Consider the following 15,269-nt stretch of genomic DNA (forward strand, 5'->3'; position numbering starts at 1 on the left):
TAAAGGAGTATTCTGGGGTAGTATTGTCCTATCCACAATATGTACATGATATGACTTAACTATGGGTCCTATTACATGGGCTGACTATGGCCCGATCATTTTGGAAAACAAGCACCAACCTAGTTTACTGGATCTATTACACAGCCTGATAATCGGGCAGTAAAGGCTGCATGGACATTGTTAGCGATGTCCATGCAGCCATTGCTCAAACGCCTGACACCTTACCTCTCCCCGCTCCCGGTCTTCTCTCCTGTGCTTCGGGACTGAGAACCTACGGAGCACAGGAGAAGACCGGGAGCGGGGAGAGGTAAGGTGTCAGGTGTTTGAGCAATCATTAGTTGTCTAATAGCGATGCGCGGATGGCGCACAATGATTTTAGGTCCAAACCTAAACCAATAATCAGCCGATTGTTGTCTCTATTACACTGAGTGATTATCGGTCCGTGTAGTAGGGCCCTAGGAGATTGTGGGTGGGAGGTCCGATTGATGGGGCCCCCCACTATCGCGGAAACAGGGACCTCAGATCCCACTGGGGGATCTTAGATATGAACTATCCTGGGCATACTGTAGATAGAGAATAACTAACCCAGAAGGGTAAACCCTTTAAATGAACAAATACATAAAATAGATCTGCATGACTGGCAGCTGTGCATGCTGATTGTTTCTGTTGTCCTATTACAATCCTCCTGTACTGAAATCATTCAATACATTTCTTAACGTCTTACTAGGAAAAGTCCTATATTACTAAGAAGAAAAATATTTACAAAAACATTAGGTAATCCACTAAGGTGAATGGGTACACAGGGTGCAGCACCCAGCCTTTGTGTTATGTCTTGTATCATGTCACAATGCTGGGTTTTAGTGTAACATAACATTTGGTGAGCCACCTAACCTTTCAGCTACATTTCAAGCTTATGCCTCTTACTCTCCTATTCATAGAAAATTAATTGGTTTGTATGAGAAAAAAAAATGGATTTGTATAACTTGTATTTCTGAAAATTGACCATAATGTTTACAGAGTAAACCAGTTGTTGGAGGTCTGTCTGCAATGGGGACTGTTTGTTCTCTCTCTCTCTCTCTCTCTCTCTCTCTCAGTTGTACACTGTAGCCAGGAACTCAGCCAAACTCTAAATCTCTTCTTTCTTCTACACTTTCTTGACTATAATGAAAATGACAGAGCAGAAGAAAAACATTAAATACTACAAAAGGATGATAATAATAATAATAATAATAATAATAATAATAATAATAATAATAATAATAATAATAATAACGTACTTTAAAAATATAAAATCATTTATTAGAATGCTGAAAATAAGTTTTATTGCTGGAACATTCCTTTAAGAAGTTTATGCATAACAGTATGCTATCGGCTCCTTATCTCCCTCTAGTGGTTACAGCAGGATATGTTTTTGAATGTATGCAAAGATTTGGCTCTCAAAGAAGTATTTCACTCAAACATAACTTTTGATATATCGCTGCCCATGGTGAGACTAACAATTTACTCTATACTTGTTATTATCAATTCAGTCTCCTTCTCCCTGTGCTTAGCTGCTGCTGAAAAAGAGACACAACTATCTGTGTGAGCCTTTCTCTCTGTCCCATCCTCCCCCCTTCCTTCTGAGACATCTGATGTAAACAAGTTTTATCTGCAGTTTTTTTGCTTCCTTGTAATGCTGGGAGGGTTATTTTTTTATTTGTATTTTGTATTGCTATAGACTATATTTGTTAGTCTACACTGAATTTTATTTAGTTAAAATAAAATAATGTTCTGGGAAGACATTTACTTTTCATTAAATTGGATGACATGCTATTCAGAGATATGCAGCTTTTCCTATATGATCCAAGCTATCTAGTACTCTAGAATAACTTATGTAGTATCATATCTGCAACATATTAAGAATTTATTGCAACAGGGCCTTTCTGGGTTAAAGGGAACATTTCGGGGGCTGTTTTTATTACAGTTATACACATATATCCAACATGGTTTCCTCCAGGGAAATTTGTGAAAAAATAAAAATAAATGGCTACAACAGTAAAAAAAAAAAAAAAAGACAACTTTGACAGAGAAAGTAAAACAAGCTTTATTGACAGAAATTATATTAGAAGAGCTAAAAAAATAACATTAAATCCCCGGCACAAGATGAATTCCCTGCGTCTGATGGTTATACAGACACTTTTTAAGATCATGTATCCATATTTGACTTCTTGTCAAGGTTATATAATGAAAAAGAAAAATGGCGAGGATCAACTAAACAAAAGGTGAGGAAGTAGTTTGTGGCAACCTTCACCTGGTCAAGTTGTGCTGACAAAGGAGGCACAACTCTCGTGTAAGCATGTAAGGCAGACCACAGCCACTCCTGATCTCCACCAAGGGATAAGAGAAAGACAAGCAAACAACCTTCAGTCGCCATCACAGGTGTAAGGGTGCAGGTCTGACACAGGTAACCACAAAGGTAAGTATTTAAGCATAAAAAATGGTAAAGATCTAACCGTACCGGTTCCTTTTTAAATACTGTTTAAGGCTATGTTCACACTACGTAAAACTACGGCCGTAGTTCTCGCCGCAGAACTACGGCCATAGTTTTGCGAGGTGAAACATAACCTTACTTTCAATGGGATCCCGGCCGGAGTGTACACACATGGTATACGCTCCGGCCGGGATCTATGCGGCGCCGCAAATAACTGACAGGAAAGATCATCCGGCCGGTACTTAAGTCACGGTCACGGAACGGTAACGGACAGGCCAGTCTCTTACATAGTGTGAACATAGCCTTAATATTTTGCTTTGGGAGCTCTAAAAAAAGAATTAACAGAACCATACTCAACTGATTAGCTAAATGAGCAGTTCCTGTTGGGAATAAGAGGAAATAAGTAGGGACTTATGCCAGGTAAATATTAAATGTCAGGTCAGGTGTTAATTTTTAAAATTTTTAAAGTCCCTTTAAAGTGATGTTGTCACCTGCCCTTCTGCCTCTCCACACCATCCACAAGATTAGATGTTGTACATTCAATATCTACCTGTAAAAAACAACTTGTCTTTCTTCTTTCTGTTCTAAAATTGCTTCATTTCAATGATGGACAGTATCGACTAGAAGTGTGGTGTCCCACTAGGGGTGTAACTATTTTTCACACACTTCGCAAAACCCTGTACTTTTTGTGGTCTTAGTATAAGTAAAAGTAGTATTAAGTTTTGACCACTAGATGTCGCTGTATTATGTATTGATGTATGGGAGCTGCACACCTGAAGGATCGCAAAGGGTCATTGTGTTTGTGTACCAGAATCTGTGAACCAGTAGGATTTCTACTTACTTCTCTGCTATCATCTCTTCTCCATATTCTTCTGTTGCACTTTTTTCACCCAATCACAGCGCATTATACACGCTGTACAGGAAATTAGTCCCTTGGGTGGGGGAGGAGCAAGAGCTTTTTCATTCAGGACAGTGTGGAGGAAGGACACAAGCTAGATAGCTCTCCACAGCAGTTTCGTCTGGGCCCTGGCCCTCTGCTAGGTCCCCACAGTTTAGTTCAGTCTTAGACAGTGCCACGCATGGGTAGGACGCTAGACAGTACACTGTCACTTACTTTCTCTCAAGTACCCACACAAAGCACTATACAGTGTTAAACATCTTAGGAGAGGACCAGCCAACAGATAACCTCAACCCACGCTGTGGACAAGGAAAGGTGACAGTGCAGGACAGTATCTACTATAAAGCCAAAGAGCTAGGAACTGATCCGGGTGGAGCAAAGTTGCAGTAAGCCTATGAACTCCATCTCACAGCGCGGGTGTCAGCAGTGGACCCTCAGCATTCATCTCAACCCAGGTAACAGGGTCTGGGACCTTTGTCACCTATTAGTACGGTTCAGCCAACGCTGGTGGGCATAAGGTGGTGTGAAGACTAAAGCAAAGGTCAATACACAGGCACAGGTGTTGTTCTTCTTAATCTTCTTCTACAAGTATTCTTCTTCATTCTCCAACATCCCGGAAGAGCACATTACTACATGGGTTGAGACTCTCACGGCATCTTTCTCTCTGCTTTTCTACCTCAGCAAAAACGTACCAACACAACTATCTCCTACTCAGCACTTATCTCACAGATCTGGTTGTTTTATGTGCAAGTGTTTATTGAAACTTTTGTCAAGTGTAGATCCAAGATCTCCTGTATTACCTACTGCACTTTTACGAATAGTAAACCAACTTAACATTATCTCAGATTCTGTGATTATTCACCACCACCTGCACAGCATATACACCGCAACCTTGGGATACTTCCCATTTCTGTGGGTGGCGAGTCCTACTATCCGGGAGGGTAATTACACTGCTCTGGACACCTCTGACTATAACATCTATGACATCATCCTAAGGAACCCGGTAGAAACCCAGCAGGACACTGACCACAGGGGAAAAGGGTACAACCAGCCTTACACACTAAAAGCAGGTATGCCATTACACCTGTGTGCCTACCAGGCACTGGTGTCACGTGATAACATATAAAGGTCCGCCTGTATCTCGGCCATCCACCACAGCAAGTGACCGGCCGTTCCACTGCTATAACACCATCCGGGGGCTCACCACAGAAGGGGCTTCACGGGAATTGCCCCCCCCCCCACCCCCAATAAATAAATAAATAAATGGAATAACCATTTTAAGGGTTTTTCTTAGATGAGAGTTTTAATGGCCATCTGTTTCAGGTTGGTCAGAGGGCTAATGCTCAGTATCCTTGCAGATCAGCTATGCCCCTATTCATTTTCCTATGGCACAATTTCTTAACATGTTATGGCACGGGAGAACAGAACCATATATACAGAGGCAGCACAATAGCCTTGTGTTATTCTGTGTGTTTTTCATGGATACAATAATAAAATGAACAATCAGACATTGATTGTTTACACTTGATCCTCGGTAATTATATGTTGGATAAACAGCCAGGCATAGAGTGATTACAGCGAGTCTGAACTAAGGTTCCCAAATGTCTAAAAATAAGTCTCTAGTATCTGTATGGAAAACCAATTAGTTTTACAACAAACATTTTTTTTTTCATTTGTTAATCACATGTAAAATATGAATGTTCGCTGATCCAGCTTATATATCTTTTGATTTCCATTTTGTGTGGTGCTATGTGTGCCTGGGGAAGAGCTTACATTGCAAAATGTATACTTATGTAGAATAGAAAATTTAAAATAAAGCACCACTGCAGAGCAATTTTTTTGCAATAATTTTTTTGCAATTATAAAATATACCACTTAGTGGGAGCGATTACGTAGCAAACACTGTCTCCTTATTTAGATTGTTTCTATTATAAACCATATAGAACAGTTCTCAAATGGGTTATCCAATGCTGAAGACTTGTGGGACACCTTCACTTACAGTAACACCCATTTGCTTGGTGGTCTCAAAAGGGTACTCCCCCTATTCAGCTTATCAGTGAAGGTCTTTACAAAGGTGCTTTGGATTCAGAGATGACTTTTTTGCTTGATCTTAGCCCTGAAAAGGACTTTTGGGTTCTGTAGTAATCCTGCCTAACCAAAACACTACTAAAACCTCTCTCTCCCTGCTGCAAGATCTTTCCCTGGCTAGGTTGAAAGCGCATCTGCGGTCGAGAGGCGGGAGCCAAGTATTCAAAATTCAAGGTCATGTGGTTCAGCCAACCAATGAGGGTAGACGCCGTTTTCGTGTTGCGTGCGTTTTCCCAGGGTCCCTCATGGGCTTCCTGCATGGTGATTGGATTAAAAAAAAGCACCAATTGCGATGGGAGGGCTTTTGAATGTTTCCCACGTATTCGCCACACTACTCGATTGAATTTAAATCTTTCAAATACCGCAATATTCGATCAAATTTTTATTAACCCTTTAGGTGTTTCGCTGAAATTTAAGCAAATTGGAGGGGAAATTTAAAATGTGACACCCTAAAAAAATTTTATTAAATTTTTTTATGAGGTGGTATGAATAAAAAACACAATTTAGCTGCGGTTTTTCACCATTTTTTTGTACGCCGTTTACTATATGTTACATATGACATGTTATTGTTGTTCATCAGGTCGGTATGATTACAGTGATATCCATTTGATATATCTTTTGTTATAGTTTATAGCATTTATAATATAAAAACTGTGTCTTGCATATTGTAAGAGCAGCAATATTTTTATTTTTTCCGCCTATGGAGTTATGTGAGGACTTTTTATTTGTGGCATAAGCTGACATTTTTAGTGGTACACCTTTTGGGTACATGGGATGTTTTGATAGCTTTTATCTATATTTTTTAGGGGGTGGGATTAACAAAAAAATGTAATTTTGATACAACCCTGGGGGGGGGGGTGAAGGGGGGGTCAGAGGGAGCGGTTCTCCCTCCGCCTCTCCATAGACATGGCGGTCGCCCCACTATTGTAGCTGCAATTATTCTGCCGCTATTGCAAGGTTCGTTTTAGGTTCAGTTCGGCCAAATCCGAACTTCACGAAAGTTCGCCGGATCGAACCGAACCGAACTTTTCAAAAGTTCGCTCAACCCTAGTTACAATAACATGAAAGACATTCCTGTTACATATGCATTGTGGTATGATACAATACATAATATGGACTCTATTAGTAACTCTTGAGTATGGTTCCTTGGTGTGCTCTATCTATCTGTATATGTTTCTGAAAGATCAGTGATGAACGCCAAACATTGCAAGGCTTTCTAAGGTTGACGCTAGGTAATATAGTACATTTCTTCATTATTCTATTACTATGCTTTGTCTTGCACAAATGTGGTCATATCTCTCTCTACATCAGGAAGACAATGTAATTCTGGGCCTTCACTTTATCTTTAGACCAGATGTTCCATCAATCTGCCTAATCTCATTCTATCAGGCCTAGTAAAGCTTATTCTTTCCTTCTAGCCAGCCTTGATTTGGTAGATCTCTAGAGAAACATACACTCACTCATTTGATTGAGGGATTTGCAGCACTTGCTCTTTTATACCAGTCCACAGACCTGAATGTTCCTCGGTAAGATCATGTCAGACATCTTGATTTTCAGCCAACTGTGGAATAAACACTGACTTCTAACTTCAAATTCTTTTTGCAGTTTCAGTCATGCACAGTGCAGGTGATTGACTTCTGACTTCCTCAGTTTTTCTGCAAAAATCAAATAAACATACAGCCTTGTGTAATACAAGTTAGATACAGCTTTAAACTTGAGAGCAAGAATATCTTGTCTCTTTCTCTTTTTAGATTACTGCTAATTGCAGGTTGACTGAAGAATTTGACTATGAGGCCCTTTAGTAGGAATACATAGTTTGGTTGCTATGGGTTATGACTCTACTTAAAAGGAATCACGGTCTTATTAGACTTTACTCTTTTGACAAAGGTCTTTACAGTTTGGTTGGTTATGGTTTAAGAAGAGAAGAATCTTCTTAAAGGAGAACTCTGTAGATCTATCACATGGTACCCAGAGGGATGTATGCAGGAGCACGATCACCAACGTGGAAGCCAATCAGCACGGTCTCTAACCAGAGGCCTAATAGACGACTGTCTGTTAAAGATGATGTGCACTGTTCCACAAAAGTAAATCAAGGCTTCCTTCTCATCTCTGAACACACATGAAGTTCTAGACAGTTATCCTTTTTGTAAATAGCAATGTATCTGCTGCTGTATCTGCAGAGTGTGGCAGTCTAAATTCCCCCTTTTCTTAGTTTCTCAACAGCAGTAACAGTAGCAAGCCAGTCCTTAGTTTAACCCTCCCAATATTCCCCCTCCATAGCAGATGCCAGAATAAATGTCCATCCGATGTATAGAATGTTTTATACTTGACTCAGTTTTATTTCTTACATTTTTCTTTTTATCAGCAGGGCCAGGGACCAGGTTAGCAAAAAGCTTGTTTAACTATGGTATCCATAGAAACTTCTATTTCTTATCACTCTTTGCTGCTCATCATAGAGCACGTCTGTTTGGTAAACAGCCCCGGAGATAAGATCACAAGGTGGCCTGCACTACTGAGTTGTAGAGAGGACACCAATGCCTGCTCTAACCTTTCCGTTGCGGAACACTGTTGAGTTGTCAAATATCTATTTTTTTCATTTAGTTAAAACTCGTTTTTCAAGTCAAAATTGTGTTTCTTTCAAATATTGTGTTTTTGATATGTGGCAGTTTTTGAAACTACTGTAGCTAACTTTCCTATTGTTGCTAATTTTATAAATTATTATAACACAATGGGGGTTAAGTAAAGATTAGCTTTCATAGGGTATACCAAATGAGGACCACTTGCTGCTTTCTGTTGTGTCACATATAAAGGAGACATACTGAGACTTATATGTGCTCTCATCCGTAACTGGTCTTTTATCTACTATTTCTCCTATGTAATACTGGTGCACCATAATTAACCCTCTACTCATTCCCACCCATATATTACAAATACTTGTGGACTGAAATACTGGTAAGGTTTATTTTTTTTTTGTAAATTTTTTTTATTAAAAATATTTTAGTTTTTAGACAGTACACCATACAGGAGTGGTATAGCAGCAAACTTGTAACAGTTAAAAATCAGGAGGGGGGAGGGGTGAAGAAAGGGATCATGGTAAAGAGGCTTATAAAGACTTTGGGGAAGATTTATCAAAGGGTGTAAAATTAAGACTGGTGCAAACTGCCAACAGCAACCAATCACAGCTCAGCTTCCAGCTCTGGTGAAACGAAAGAGGAGCTGTGATTGGTTGCTGTGGCCAGTTTGCACCAGTCTAAATTTAACTCCTTTGATAAATATCCCCCTTAGTCTCAATGGTTGAAACCTTGTAAACTGTTATGATGGCAAAGAGTGGGGTAAAAAATTATTGCGGAAGGGTACAGTTCAAGAAGTCCAAAATAAGTTTTGCACTGTGAATATTGAGAATAAAGTCCAGGTACATTGTGACTATGGAAACACGACAAGAGGACTAACTTCGGCAACACCATTGGTAAGAAGCAGGGCAATTTAATAAGTCTAGCATTGAAAGGAGGGATAGAGGAGAGATAGAGAAAGAAAAGTTTTGAGAAACGACTATGACCAACAAAATAGTGGGCGATGAGAACTAACGAACATGATGGCATCCACATCCTGCAATTGATCAAAGGTATTTTTTGAAAACCCCAAAGATCACTTAATGGGTACTCCACAGAAAGAAAAATGTTTATAAATAAACTGGTGTTAATAAGTTATATAGATCTGTAAATTACTTCTATAAAAAAAAAACTCATACCAGTACTTATGAGCTGCTGTATACCATGCAGGAAGTGGTATATTCTTTTAAGCCTGACAGTGCTCTTTGCTGCCACCTCTGTCCATGATCTGTTCAGATCAGAAGCAAATCCCCATAGAAAACCTCTCCAGCTTTGGAAAGTTCCTTTCTCGGACAGAGGTGACAGTAGTGTTAATAATATACCACTTTCTGCAGAGTATACAGCAGCTAATAAGTACTGAAAGGCTTGAGAACTTTTAAGTTTACCCTATCTTTTCACTATGTAGTTATGCCTATACAACTGAATAGTGTATTCTAAATCCCATGGGCTATGGACTGTACTCGGGCTCTACTGAACTCACACCCACAGTGACCCTATTCTTTAATCATTTTCTACATCTACACACAGAAACATCATACTCTAAGTCATAGAAGAAGGCATTAATAATGTGTGCCTGTCTTTACTGGAATTTACAGAAACCTCTCACCAGGAGGCAACATGGGTAGGAACTTGACCTCCTCATTGCACTGAATGTGGTTCACACATACAAATGAAGAACATTCACAGTATGTAGAACATGTATGTAAAGTATATTAAAAAAAAAAGTTGGTTTTTTTTTTTGCTTTGTAATTATTTTATTATATTTGACACAGTAAAATCTTCTATGTTAGTTTTACATATTTTACATATTTATTTTACCAGCTTCAGACATGATGATCAATACGGTACTATATTGCCTATAGGAAATCGCAGAGTGGGAGATTTATTAATGCTAGTGCCTGGCAAATAAGTGTGGCTAAGAGTCAATAAAAATTACTAAAATGTGGAGGTGTAAAGAGGAAAAGGGTCTATAAAATGCCTAGCAACGCTGGCATCCTATTACAGCAGACAAGGAGATCAATAGACTAATATATGGCCTATAGGTAATCACAGAGGGGGAGATTTATTAATACTGGTGCATAACAAATAAGTGTGACTAAGAGTCGTAAAAAATTACGATGAAAACGTGCGCCATCAGTGCAATATGAGGTAGTGTTATCAAGAGAAAAGTCTATAAAATTCCTAGCATGCAGTTTGAAATGTATCATGCCGTGCATGCTTGTTTGATTTTTTTTTGTTTGTTTGTTTTTCTATGTGTATTTTTGTTCCCTATACATAGAACAGACCATGTTCCAGTGAGTAGTACAATGTGTAAGATGATGTTAGGGTGACTTCTGCCTGCCTATAAAAACTTACATCCAGTATTTAAATTAAACTAATGGTTTAATTTAAGGGTTTAAGATCAGTAGGTCTAAATGAATGCATAATGTGAAATTAAACTTTTTATTTTAAATATACAATAATTTTTAGAGGGAAACTATCAGTAGGTTGTAAGCATCTGAGCTGCTGATATGTCCGTATAGCGCCCAGGGCACTAAGGATGAAGGTACGTTTGTTACATTGCAGAAAGGAGAATAGATTAGCACACCTTGCACCTGTAAACCATTTAGAGGGGGTTTGCACGAATCCTGGAGTTAGCTAGACGCTGCCATCAGAATGGAAAGAGCAAATAGTGCAGCTAAAATCATAAAACCAACGTGTTTCGCTCCGTTGTGCTTAATCACGGTTGCATATAACAACTTGCATAAACAAGTTTTACCTTCAGCTTATGAAATCCTGCAAGGTGGTCACACATGCTCAGTTCAGTTGCAGTCTCCTGATCAGTTCCACACATATTGGCAGCTAGTTTAAGTAACTTAAGAGAAGAAAAGGAAGTGATCACACTGATGCTGGAGAAAAACTGCACTGTACTTTACACTATGTACCTTGAACGCATATGATTTCACCAACTTTGTAAGAAAACCCAGATAGAGGGATATTCCGAAACCGTAAAGATGACTTTCTGGCCCCTTCCGGCTGTTTGTGGTCGCTGGAGGTGGTTGGGTAGCCCAAAACATTTGAAGCAAGGGAGTCACACAATTTGTGTAATTCCCATTCACTTAAATAGGAATTGTGCAAGCAACGTAACTCCACAAGCTAAGCTGTATATGTAACTTGTAAAGTTATGTCATTTGTGCAACTTCTATTACAGTCAATTGGAGTTAAACAAACTGAATAACGCCTGCGCAAGCAAGTGGGACAGGAATTCATCTTTACAACATACTAATACCCCTTTAAGGTCAGGGTTGAAGTGTCAAGCTCCTCAGCTGCAATGCACGTGTCTTTAATAGCACAGTTTACCTTTTTGCTGTCTGTCATAGGGGCCTTATAGCAAATCTGTCATGGGTTTTTGGTGGGTAAAACTAAGTGCATAGTTGTATAGTGCTTCTCAGTCTGATTCCATGCATAATTTGTGCATGATGCCCAGATAGTTGTCTTTTTAATTTTAAATGAGCTCCAAAAGTCCAGGGGATATTTCCCCTGCATGCAAAAGTGGTGCATCCCACTGCTTACCTGAAACACCTCTGTGCTCACTTCTATCTGCCTTCAGCTGCTGTGTTGATATAAATCAGGCTTTACTTTTAACTTCACCTGCTGAAAGCTGAGCTTCTCCCAGCATAACCAATGACTGGTCTGCACTTGGGCTTTTGACAGGCTCACACAAGCCCTCAAGGCAGCCGGATAACTGTGCGTGTGGTGAACATTGTCTGCAGAACAATCACCTGGTATTCCATCTCAGGAGGGGTAGTTGAAATCAAGCCAATCAGGCAGCTTTATGAAGCAAGCACAGGGATGCTGCAGGCAAGCACTGAGCTTTACATAGCTGGGCTTTTGCGTCCAGAAGGAACACCCCCTAGGCTTTTTGGAGCTATCTCAGTGCTATAGGGCTCAATCTGTAAAAGCAAGATTATGAACTTAGTTTAACCACCTTAAACTTTGAAGATATAAATACACACACACACACACACACACACAATGAGCTACTACTAGTTTCTTTCTTTAAGACTAGTTCCAGATACTAGGAAGTGACTATAACATAGTGTCCAATGAGCCTCAGCTACAGGACAGGGCTAAGAAATCAGCTTTAACAATTCATTATTATTCTAAAAATCTTTAGAGACTTTCTTAAAATCTCCAAAAACGGCCATATCGGATTCAGACAAAAATGCATTCCAATGGAGTTGTCTTGGCAGGGATGATAACTACATCAGCTCTCGCTATAAAATGCAAACCAAAACCTCGTATATTTAGGACTAATCCCAATGTTAGTCATATCTGCAACTGCCAGGGCTGCAGAATTCAATATCTGTTATCCTTATTGCATATTCCTATCAGCTATGAAAACACCTGTTCCGTGCCTGTTTTTCATGATGCATTCTGTAACCGGGATGTATAAAGCAATCGTGAGATGGATTTTAAAGGTAGACTTGATAGAGAATGCAGAGAGACATGTGGGTCATACAATCTTTACAATGATAACTTGGCTTTGTCCTTTTGCATGTCATTATATCTCACATCTCTATGGATTTCAAGGATGACACACTTTTTATGACACTGAGAATATGCTGCATAAGAGATCGTGCTCTGTGCATTTTTTGTAGACCTTTTTTGCCGTAAAAAGGATCATTTACCAGCTCCTATGTAATGGCTTTTAAAGGGAATGTTCTTGCTGACCTTCCAGCTTCCATTTTACATAATCTCCAGCAAATAAAATGAAAGCGGATAGTCATGGATGCTTGATATTTCACATTTCTCATTTTCACTGTTTGAACTCCCCATAGGAATCCAGTTAGTATTTTGCTATTAAAGTTGAACTATGCCCAGTCACTGAAGCTGGCCAAACCTATTACAGTAAAGATGCCCAAACCTGCCGATTCCAGAAGGCTCGGCCCTATTTATGTGAGGCCTCCAGATTCCCCTAACTCTTCTTTTGTTTTTTTAACATATCCGGTTCTTTGCTCATATTAGATAATGGTTTATGGTGGAGCTGGAATAAAAAGGTGTCAGGTGAAACTATGCTTTATAATGTATGTGTTAAAAATTACATAAAGTTTGTATCTCAGGAGGGGCCATAGGCAGCCTAGGGGCCTTGGTAAAGAAAATATGGGGGTCCCTTGTTGTGTAACATCTAGTTTGTCATTAGCAGGTTCTGTATCAGTTTTCTGGTGTCTAATGGCAGCCCAAAGGAAGGGCGCCAAGGGAAAATTGTTTAGTGCATAGTCGTTTAGCAGACAACGATTAAACGACCAACAAGAAATTGTTAGTCGTTTGATAGAATTTGGATCTATTTGTATCGTTGATCGTTCGCAAATTGTTCACATGGACTAAGACATTGTTTGCAGTAGCGATGAACGCAATAGCGACAACAAGATGACCGCAAGAACGATCATAAGTAACAATCATCGTTCCACGTCATTGGACAAACTGTTTCAGGTCGTTCGCCATAGCAGTAGTTTGAGATCGTTTATCGTTAATTGTTGATCGTCAAAAAATCGCTTTGTGTAATAGTACCCTTACACCACCCCACACATATATCAATAAGCCCAGCAAATGTAACTTATCTGTGGGGCAAATTATATATAATATTCCACTTAGTGTACAGGAGCCGGGACTTTGACGGAAGTCCCTGCTCCTGTTCATTAAAATTCCCTCAAAATTAATCTACCCCAAAAAAATTTGGGGGGAAATTCAGAGCAAAATTGTTTCAAAATGCAAGTTTTTTAATAATTAAGAACTGGGAAGTCTTCACAGCCCAATGTTAAATGGCATAAACCTGAGCCCTGTCACTGTCCAGTCAGTTGCAGTGTTAAAGCAGCTCTAGCAGTGCTTAGACCATTACCCCATCAGGTTTTCTTCTCTCGTCTTCTTCAGGGGAACCCTGGTGCTGAGGCACATGCAGCCAGTATTCAGAGCAGTAAAAGTAGAGGATCAGTCTGAAGGGAACTTCACTTAAAGAGATGGTGTAAGTTTCCCACAATCTTATATTCTAATTGTAACACAGTGAGTACGATAGCACCTTTGCCCTGAATAGGATATTCTCATCTCTTTGTTGGTAAACACTTGTTCAATCCATTTGAATTTGATGAAACAGACTGCCATGGGTCAGAGATGTTTTCTAACCACAGTCATACTGATTATTGTTCTCCACACAAGTGATCACTCACATCAGCCAAATCATTGGAACGAGTATGGTGACAAAGGCATATGATTCTCTATCTGTATTCTCAGAGTATGCTTGATAGGAATTTTTCAGAAAGTTGGCATTACAGTTTATAACATAAAGAAATAGTATCACTTACATTAATTATATGAATTGGCCTAAATGGAAAAACACCTCATTTTAAAACCATGTTATCAAAGTGAACATTTTGCCAGTCATCATTTTAAAGAAGAAAACACAAGGTGGATTGGGCTTTGTAGTGATGTTATGGCACAGATCGGCAGTGCCCTTGGTCAATTGGTGTGAATGCCGTCGAGGGGATTTATCATTGTTGCGCCCAAGACATATGCCAGAGAGAGAGAGTGCAGATTCACCCCCTTCTCCCTGGCATACGCCTGCCAAATCCCCCGCTCGCCCAATGGGGGGGCAGGAGGTGGGTGGCAAAGGCAGGGAGAAGGTGTGGCTTCCTCCAGCACCTCATTTATCATGTTTTTGCATGCTTGTAGGTGTAAACCATGATTCAAATATACACTTGCTGAAAGATTTGTTGCATCGGGCACAGGGTCGGGCATACAGCCAGCCGTATTTACTAAGAGGCATGTGCCTATTAGTGAATTTAGCCAGGGAAAAAGAAACGGGCCTACTTTAAGACTGGCATATGCGTACGCCGGTATTAATAAATATCTCCCTGTGGTCTTAAGAACAACATCTGCATGGAGTCTGATGTTCTTCCTGCTTGTCAAATAAAAGTGACATATTCCCTTTAAAGCCACGCAAGGTTGGGTAATTTTCTCCCCAGTTCCATTGTTGCCACTACCTGGGAGAAAATTAGTTCTGGCGTCAGTCAGTGAACCTGTGACGCTGCGCTGTTGGGGCACGGAGACAAGTAAGTAGAGGTTCTTTACTATATTCCCCCCGGCCCCTGCCTGCAGCCAATTTATCACTTTGGCTGGAGTTCCTCTTTAAACTGAACTCAAATGATTTATTCTGAGTCTTTTTGTCTGT

At 39.8% G+C, this 15,269-nt stretch overlaps 1 long non-coding RNA gene across 1 annotated transcript; it reads right to left on the bottom strand.

Annotated features, from left to right (window-relative positions):
- Nucleotides 1-1,009: 1,009 nt before the first annotated feature.
- LOC138796796 (uncharacterized) lies at nt 1,010-10,913 on the bottom strand. The gene is made up of 3 exons (XR_011363821.1): nt 10,824-10,913; nt 6,969-7,111; nt 1,010-1,158 (listed from the first exon to the last, which is right to left on the bottom strand). It is a non-coding gene; the product is annotated as an uncharacterized lncRNA (long non-coding RNA).
- Between the last annotated feature and the right edge of the window lie 4,356 nt (nt 10,914-15,269).

The sequence above is a fragment of the Dendropsophus ebraccatus genome, chromosome 7 (genome assembly GCF_027789765.1).
Source record: "Dendropsophus ebraccatus isolate aDenEbr1 chromosome 7, aDenEbr1.pat, whole genome shotgun sequence".
Classification (NCBI taxonomy): Eukaryota; Metazoa; Chordata; class Amphibia; order Anura; family Hylidae; genus Dendropsophus; species Dendropsophus ebraccatus.